Genomic DNA, 8,395 nt, shown 5'->3' with positions numbered 1-8,395 from the left:
CTCATAACCATCAGGAATGTTATATCTAGTAGTTTTTTTATTTAGTTCTATGAAGAAATTTGGAAAAACAATATCCACATACAAAAATTGATTATGTGTAAACTCAAAAATTAATCAATCTTTATTTCCAGCTGTCATTACTCAGCAAATTGATTTTTACGACTTAATAAATATAGTTTTCAAAAAAAAAAAATATTAGTTTACTTAAAAACCAAGGATCATCGCTGAGAAAATGTTATCTGTATTCACATTACATTTTGTTACATAAAAGAGGTATCATATTCACCAAAGTTGTAACCGAAAAAATGTATATAAGAAAGATTGTTCTAGTGGTCAAAGAAAAATATCAAAACTCAATATTTGTTAGCACATTTTTTATGTTATAAAATCATTATCTGCCTTATTATTCATCTAAATTCTCGAAAAAGTTTTAAAAAATCGAAATTTCAAAAAATTCATATGATTTATTAAGTGTGCTTAGCTATGTTTGTTATGACGGCTAATGTTGTTGTTTATTTTGCCAGTTCCTATCCCTTGATAGTGTATCTCATGAAAGACACTAACTTGTGTAATCCATGTGGAAAGACTACATTATCGTTTTGCATTTTACAAAACCTTTCTACTCATTACGTCATTATTTATCAATTTCTACTTAATGTGCACGTACTCACATGTATTGTAATGTTATTATTATCGGTCTAGCCCATATTATCTTTCGTTGTCCTTTTTTGGTTGGGAGGCTTAATTTAAGTAATAATAATAAAATGACGAATGTGAATGCAAAAAAAGAAGAAAAAATAGGAGAATTATGTCAATTCAACTACTTCCAAATTAATACTATCCTTATTATGAATGATATACATACAAAACTAAGTAAGGGAATTCTTATGGGAGATTTAAGTGCCTTTTTCACACGCTACTTTTGTCAGTGGGCATATAAAAGTGATCTTAAAGTTACATCATAATCATACAATACTGATATAGTAACGTTGAATGAAAATTTTAGATAATTTATATATTTGCAAAAATGCAAAAAAAAAAAAAATAATAAGTAAGTAAAATATCTCTGTCACAAGCCATGTTTATATTCTCCCATGTAAGTAAGTACATAACTACATATATGATATATATTTACATTTTACTACATACAATGTCCATCATCTGTATTTGTGTCTTCCCAGTTGATTTTAATTAAGATAGTTGCAAATTGCTGTTTCTTTTTAACACTTTGAATGTTAAAATTCAATAAGATATAATTTATTAATTAATAAAATACAAAATCAACAAAATTAATACCATAAATAAATGTGTGTCTGAGCTCTCTTAATCATTAATGTGGTCGCCTTTAACGGCAATGATATCTTCCAGGCGCGGCAGAAGGCCTGGGAACTGGCATAGATGTAGTCCACTGTCATGGCCTCCCAGTGGCTTTGAGGGCCTCAGTGCGTGAATGAAGGACACTGCTGGCCTTCTCCTCGACAAACATCAAGGGGTTGACATCAGGGCTGTAGGGGGCCCAAAAATGTCAAAAAAGAGTTCAAAAGAACTCAAATGACTCATTCAAAAAAGTATTGCAAAAGAGGAGATGGGCTTGTTTCATTACTAGCGTCAAAAGTTGTCTATCCACCATCGCAAAGAGCTTTCCAGCCACTTTTTTGACAGCTTTCTGGACAGTCTAGTGTGAAACTCCGAGATCTCATGCACAGGGCCTCATAGACTTGAGGAGATTGGCCTGGGATGTTTTTTCTAACTCCTCCTGGTCCAGTTTGGCTATTTTACAAATTTCAATTCTCCCTCTTTAACGTTTCGGAAATGCTGAGAGGGTAGACGGTGGTCCTGGGGACACCCAACTGCTGGGATTAGTTAATGTAAATTTGTCAATATCATTTAAGTGTAATTTTCTTGACTTGTACGTAAGCTAGAGAGCTCAAATTTGTTTTATTTTGTAACTAATTGTTTGTACTTTAATATATCGAAATATAAATTAATTTTGAGTTATAAAACTCAACCTCAATTAATTATTAAATTAGCAAGTATTCAGTTTTCAATTAATCACCCGGTAAATATGTTCAACTAGGATTTTACTGATGAGTTGACAAATATTTATTTTAATTTATTATTTAACGTCCCTCAAGGCAGGAATTTCAACTCTATAGGGTTCCACATACAATAATATATTAGAATCTACACATCTGTTCACCATTCCAGGGATTCAGTCAATTTCTTTCCAATGACGAAGGATATATTTATTGTAAAAAAAATAAATGATACAAAACAACTCGATTTGAAAGACTTTTACTTCCGAATATTGTCATTTATAAACGTTACTAATCAAAGCTTTTTAAATTTTGTTTGTATAAACGTAAAATATCTTCACCTCATAACTGCGTTCATCTTAATATCTTTATTTCCTTCCATACCTTGCTTCTTGTTCCCTCCTCAGTTTAAGTTAATCATGGTGATTCCCATGCTCCTGACCCATCGATAATTTTGGTGACGATTATACAATTTAATTATCATTGTTTAAAATCAATATTATAATGGAAGAGTCTTTCTGTAGTTGTAATAGGAAAATATTTATTCTCTCCAATGCTGTTATCATGATTATTTTATTCTTAAAGAGGGAACAATAAGTATGAAATAATCACTAGTACGTAAAATACGAAGAGTAACACTGAGAATTTGTTGTAGAGTTATATGTTTAAGTTCTTTGTTGGACTCGGAGAAGAATTGAGGATCAACATTAAAATGATAACGTTAATTTTCCGTTCCTTTTTTATAATAAAGCCGGATCATATTATTTTCATCACTAATAATGATCGTTATTTAGGTATCATTGATTACACAATATTATGTAAGGGGTGTAATAAAGTCGGGAAGGATTGACTTACTACTAACTGATTTTGGATATTTTTTTTCTTTCTCTTTTTGTAGAAGGAAAGGTTGAGAGATATAATACAGATCACATCGTGATGGCCCTTGTTCAAAACGTGCATGACTCTCCTTTGAATTTGGTGGATATTTATATCTAATTTTGATCATTTATCCAATCAGTCAAGGACTACTATTCTTCTAATTTATTTATTCCCTATTATTATCGGTCTTATCCAAAGTCATTATCCAAGAAATTATTTAAATATTTAATATTATAATTATAACTCTTTTTGTATTGCTTAGATTAACCAAATTTGATATTTAATATGTAGGTATGTATTAGATTTAATTTAACATTTTCATTTGCAAATATATTATTATTATAAAGTTTAATTAAATCAAACTGGTTCCCCATTATGTTTTCAGTAAAAGTCATAATTAAATAATATAGGTAGCTAATCAACTACGTATTGCATTTTATCTTTTTGATGGGCATCGTTTTTATATTGAATGATTAATCGTGAGAGGACTTATAGTTTGTAAATCCTTGATTAATGGAAGTTGAAATTAGGGGTTTTTAAGAAAGGATTAAATTTATTTAAATAATATATGATAGAATATGCTGGTATCTTTCAAGATCCTTGACATCAAAATTTATGTCTCCCACTTAGTTTCAAAAGTACAAAAATGTCATTTAACTAACCATTTAGAAAGGGGTTGCCTGAGTCGAAGAGTTTTTTCAATACCATATCCATGATCATGAAAAAATGACCTCAAATTACCCAATTCATTTCAACTAGAGGGCAGTTCTTCAATAAATTATTTGATAAACAAACATAGCAAATTCGATTTCAACCAATTGGCATTGTTCTTAACACTATTTATAAAGGACAATTGTATTAAAAAGTCGACAGCTGACAAAAAAATATATATATGAGTTGTTGAATATTGGAAATACGTGAAATATGTGATGAGCTGTATTGGATCAGTCTAAAAAAACTTAAAAGACTGCAGTTAAGTCCTAATAAAATTTATCAGCCCTAGAACTTGTCCTTTTTATTATTTTATGGTAACCAGAAGGGTTGAAATGACGTAGTTACTATGTTATTTCAGTTGTTCAATATAACCTCCTTTAAAACGACAAAATACCTGAAGTTTAATGTAAGTGAAGTGTGAGGCTAGAACTTATTAGTATAGGTTATAGCTTCTTTGTTTTTATATTATTCAATCCTAGCTAAAGGTGAAGAAAATAAAAAGATAGCTAGCACCAAATAACCGACTACTCGGAATAGTAAAAGAGATTGGACCGGGAAAAAAAGACTGAAAGTCAGTGGGAAAAACTCATTAGGAAATCAGTCCAAGGAACGATGCAACACTAGTGATGACTGATATTAAATCATGGCTCGCTTTTTAAATAAACAACAATGTGTTGAACTTTCACCACATGTGTTTTCATTAATTTTCATAAGTTGATTTAAAGCAGCTGACTCTACGTTCTATGAAATCGAAAAAGGGATTATATAAGAATATCAATTCAATGTATATAATAATTAATAACTATTCTTTTAATAATAATTAAGAGTTAGCAACAAGAAAAATACATATATATATATTTTTTTTTTTTAAATTTAATTTTTCCTTTCTCTTCTGTCAGTCGAGGTTTAGAGTGGATAAAAAAGCTTGCCGTGAATGTGAGGCCCTAATTCACCCGTGGGTGAGTTGATACATTGAATTCTTCTACCAAATTTATCCAAGGTGCATGTATTTTAGGACTTTTGTCGAATATCCACCTTATTTTGCTGTATTAGTTACAGCTTTTTAAGGGTTCTTTCATTTTGTGAATTTAAGATCAAGATTTTTGGTTGATTAAGAATTAAATGGAGTTAAATGATTAAGTATTCAGTGTGATATTAGCTTTCCAAGTCAAATAGAAAGTTGATACTCAATTTGATACATAAGTGTAGACTAAGGCATTAAACTAAGTAGCGCATCGAGCAACGTTAGCCTGAGAAAATAGTATGGTCAATATTTGTCATAGTATTTTCGCAAGATGTCGCTTTTCTATTACGTCACTCATTTATTTATTGTACTCACGGCTCACACTCTTTTGCTGTGGGGAATGAAGAAATTATTTTGTCCATTTATTTTTCCTTTTTTTTTCAAATAACCAAAGGAGAAGAAGTATTTTTAATTATACATATTGATATATGATTTTATAGTTGTTATTATTTATTATAATAATAAATGTGTAATTTAAGATACAATGGTCAATTATTGCCAGAGGCGGGAACTTGTACTCGAGACTTGCGACTCGAGTTGGACTTGAGTCCATATTTTGAAGACAATTTCACAATCAAAGACTCGAGACTTGACTAGGACTCCTTAGCTAAGTCTTGTGACTCCACTTGGACTCCAAAGCTGACTCAGTTCTATTTTTGCATCCTCGGACGCTACAATGAGCCATTATATCGGAGTAATTTGTTTCAAATTTGCTTTATAATAATATGTAAATATAAAATATTTAAGACCAGAATAAATTATATACGTGTTTCTACTTATTCAAACCAAGGACTCCTGTAAGCAGGACAGGACACTGCGATCACGCGTTTCCAATATGGGGTCTATGTATATTCTATATGGAATTTCTCCCTTTATGTGTTTTGTTACAAAATAAAGAGTTTTTAAAATTATTTTGCTAGGGAAAATCATCCAAATAATAAAAATGAGGCTATATATTTTAAATGGAAGTGGTATTTTATTAGTACTTTAATCAAAATAAACATTAAAAACATATAAAAAAGAAAAGGCACTATCAAAAAGCAAAAAGTTGGTCCAAGTCTACAATTCAGAAGTTTTTGATTGAAATTTAGCTTTTTTTCTATTAGCATCTGAATTCTTAGCTGACATTATCTTTTTTATTATAAATCGGATGTCATCATTCAGTTTAGCACTTAAATTTTTACCCATGACATTAAACAAAGCGAATGAAATTCTTTGAAGAAAAACTGACCAGGAGTGTCCTTCCTCACACTTTACTCCCACTACGGCGATAATGTCAGAGTTTAAACTGTCCTGCATCCTGTTAATGAATGTGGCAACAAATGAAGCTTTAGGATTTGGGGTGCCAAGTAAACTGTCTTTATCTTCAGGAGTAGCTGTGGTTTAAGAGAACATGGAGTGAGCATAAAGACAGGAGAGGTAGAGAAGGTTGGATGGAGTCGACATCCTCCCTCTGCTCATTATGTTGATGAACTCTTTCAGGTTTACATGCTGATTGGTTGGGTTATCGAAGGTTATTGAGTCTAGAGGTATGTCTCAACACTGACTGGAGCAGCAACTCTTTTCAAGTGTCTTGGGGTTAGCAGGATCACCAAATTAGATGAGCAGATCTGCAGATAAAATCCTAAGCTCCAATTCTCCCACATGAGTGCGGTTGAAAGAAGACAAGGTAAATATTTTCTAACTGTTGGGTTAGTGAAGAGGAGAGCCATTGGCTCACGAATGAAAGAGAGCTTAGAAGCTTCTATAGGTTCAATCTTTGAGGAGTTGAGAAACTTCACTAACTTGTTGAAAATGTCTTCCCAGGTCTCTGTTTATTCAATTCTTCTTTTGCTCCCAGAAAGGAAGCCAAATTAATGGCTTGAATCGCAGTGTTGACCTTGCCTTCTGAGGTGATGTGTGACACTGCCTTTTTGTCAATCAACACGCCAGAGTGGTACATTTTGAATGACATATCTATCTCAAACTGGATGCTAGCTACTACTTGGGGCCCAATTTCTCATTATGGGATAGCTTCAAAAGAGCAACACTTGGTTTTGTGATGAGGATGAAGTCTGATGGGAGTGTCTCCTTGGCCAATTTGTCAGCAAGTTCTTCTACGGAGAGGACTGACTCCTCAATCAAGAGTTCAAATTCCAGATGCTGTTGTAGGTCATTCAACTGTTGAGCCCTGCGTCTGGTAGTTGCAACTTGAGTTGGCCTTGATGGTGCTTTATGAGTTGAGAGGTAGTTGGGGCAGTTTGGTTATGGGCATGGTACTACATCTGGTTTGAGGTACCTGTAAAAGAAGGACAGCATACTATCTTTCCAAAATTTTATACAAATACAGAAACAGATACGTACAGAACACATCAAAAGTGAGCAGCTGTCTTACCTCTTCTTTAGAGCCTTGTCAAGGGTCGAACTTCTTTTAGACTCACAGATGAAATCAGAGTCGTTGAAATGCAGGGAATACAGCTTTGTACTTTTGGATGCTGCCTAATCTGTCTTCTTCAGATCTGTTTCTCTTGGAATGGGTCTCAGCCAGGCGGTATGAAGTCTACTGCAATAGTTCCTTCTATATTTTAAGGACCTTTTGACAAAACCTCTCCTTTTTGAATAGTTTCAAGTATTTTCTTCTTCTTCAAGAAAAAAAACGTAAGAAAATTAGATAAGAGAGAAGATATGGATGAAATTGGAATGGTTTCATTGGTTTAATATTCGAATAAATGTGATTTACTCACAAGTTTTATTACTACCGTAACGTCATAGAAAAACAAATACATTACTGATTACACCAATCAATGGATTATGATTCTTCTCCGAGACTTAAAGGAAGTTTTACGTCGATCTTCGTTACATTCATCCAGCAAGCACTATAGAGTTCACGCATTTTCTGGAAACACTTAGGTTGACTCTTGAATCTTTAATATTTGTACGTGCTAAAAAAAACTCTTTGATTTTATCAGATTATGTCCATGGGTAGTGATTTGATTAATTATTCGGCCAAACGACATCATATTTCGGAATATATCTCATATATTCATGAGAAACGTTCGTTTGCCAAGAAAAATCCCTGTATTTGTCTTCTAGTCTCAGTTTTCCTATTTCTTTGAAAAGAGTTCCAAGGTGGGTTTCTAGTGACTCTCATCATCTTCACTTAGATGCTAATGTAAAAAAATGTAAACCTCGGAATATGTTTCCTTAGTGACTAAGGAACGATTAATAAAGAACGTGAAGAGATTTTATCGTTTTGGATGATTTTTCAAGTGAATGAGTATAAAGTTAATCATTGATACGCAGTGATGAATGATTAACATAAGGAGAGTTCGAAAGAATGGCAATTATACATCTTATACTTTTTTGGATTTTGTGTTAATTATTGTTAAATGAAGTATTACAATATTACTTACCATAAATTGAATTATGACGTGTATGTCTGAATAATGGGCAATTTTAAAACATACTTAAATAATTGCAAATTTGCAATTATTTAATATTTTACTAGACTATTCTTATATTCTCACTTATAAAGAGCTCAATAAATATTCAATACTTTTCTATTTGGTTTCTCATATTAAGTTCTTTACTTACAATTATGTAGTCAAAACGATTTTTATAGAGTTTATATTTGATTGTTTAAGAAATTGTGACTGTTGAATATCCAATAAGAATTGACAATAAGTTTTAATTTTGATATTGGTTAATATTTAAAGATTATTATCTTTTATTTATAATCAAATATTTAAAGTATGGGAAGGGG

This window comes from Lepeophtheirus salmonis, chromosome 6 (assembly GCF_016086655.4).
Source record: "Lepeophtheirus salmonis chromosome 6, UVic_Lsal_1.4, whole genome shotgun sequence".
NCBI classification, from domain to species: Eukaryota; Metazoa; Arthropoda; class Copepoda; order Siphonostomatoida; family Caligidae; genus Lepeophtheirus; species Lepeophtheirus salmonis.
The sequence above is the reverse complement of the archived record's forward strand: the minus strand, read 5'-3'. Positions refer to the sequence as shown.